Raw genomic sequence first — 1,409 nt, 5'->3', positions numbered from 1 at the left:
CACATATACTTTGTCTCATGTCATTGACCAAAATTTACAATGCAGCAGCTCCCCTCCCACTTCCTCCCCATACTTACCTCCTCCCAGTGCCCATCCCTTCATACTCTTCTGCACCCTGAGCTATCTCCCTGTTGCTTGCAAGCTTTTAAGATGCCAGTCGCTACTTGCCAAAGTAGGAGGTGGAACGTTTTATATAGTATGTTAAGCCATTTAAGCTTGATGTCCCCTCTGACTATGGTCCTGAGCCCACAGATTCAACTACTTGGTCCCTCTGGGTAGCTAGCTGTGACCAAGAAGTGACTACAACCTTGTCTGGCATGGGTATTCTTTGTTGTGGGGCATGCCCTGTGCATTGTAGCATGTTTAGCAGCATCCCTTGGCCTCTGCCCGTTAGATGCCAGTAGTATCCCCGCCACCCATTTCTGACAACCAGAAATGTCTCCAGACATGGCCATATATTCCCTGGGAGGTGAGATCACCCTTCAGTCTGCTGCTGTAGAATCATGCCTCCTAGCAACCCTGGGCATGTGTTTCAACCTGGAGAGGCTGGGAGAGGGCAGTAATGACCAAAGCCACCTGCCTCTGTTCTGCTTTTTGTCTAAGGGTAAGGAAGTACCATGACAGCCTAATACCTCAGCTTGACAAGTTTTCTTCCAAAGTGCAAACAGTGGTACCCACGAAACCATACCCACTGCCACTGACTGCATTTCTACTCACAGCAACCCTTATAAGACAGAGCAGAACTGCTGCCAAAGGATTTTCAAGGCTGTAAATCTTTGCAGAATCAGACTGCCTCATCCTTCTCCTATGGAGTGGCTGGTGAGTTCGAGCCGCCTTTTGGTGAGCAGTCCAGTGCTTAAACCATGGTGCCTCCAGAGCTCCTTCAGCAGTGATATAGTAATGGTTGAATGAATGAGGACTGATTAGAGTTAGTCCTCCAGGCCAGCTTGGCCCAGTGTACCCACTCTTGCAGGAAATACCTGGGGGACCTTGGGATGCCCCTTGTCTACTGAGTAAGGCCTGTTCTGTGTCTCCTGGGCTCGTCATTTGTCCCAGCTCCAGTGTTCATACATATGCATGTACGCCCAATCTGGGTTTCAGGTAGTGCTTACTTTGCTCGGACGTTCTTTTGCATCTGTATCTTTATCGTTATAATCTAGAAGGCTAAAACAATTGGTGGTGGGAATTTATGAAATCCAACCCCTGTCTAAATAGAAACGAGGACCACCCACTAGAGCCCTAAGAAGTGGGGTGGGTAGGGGCTCCTGGCATCTTCAGCCTGAGTGCCCAGCTCTCCTCTCCTGTTGCCATTCCTTTTACAGGGCAGGACACTGATTTGTAAGCACCTCTTAATGCCCTCCATGGCCTTGCCCTTACCTACCACCAACATGATTCCTTTTTTTTTTTTT

The sequence above is a fragment of the Orycteropus afer genome, unplaced genomic scaffold (genome assembly GCF_000298275.1).
Source record: "Orycteropus afer afer isolate SDZICR_OR568_19922 unplaced genomic scaffold, OryAfe1.0 scaffold00083, whole genome shotgun sequence".
NCBI classification, from domain to species: Eukaryota; Metazoa; Chordata; class Mammalia; order Tubulidentata; family Orycteropodidae; genus Orycteropus; species Orycteropus afer.
Note: the sequence above shows the minus strand (reverse complement) of the source record.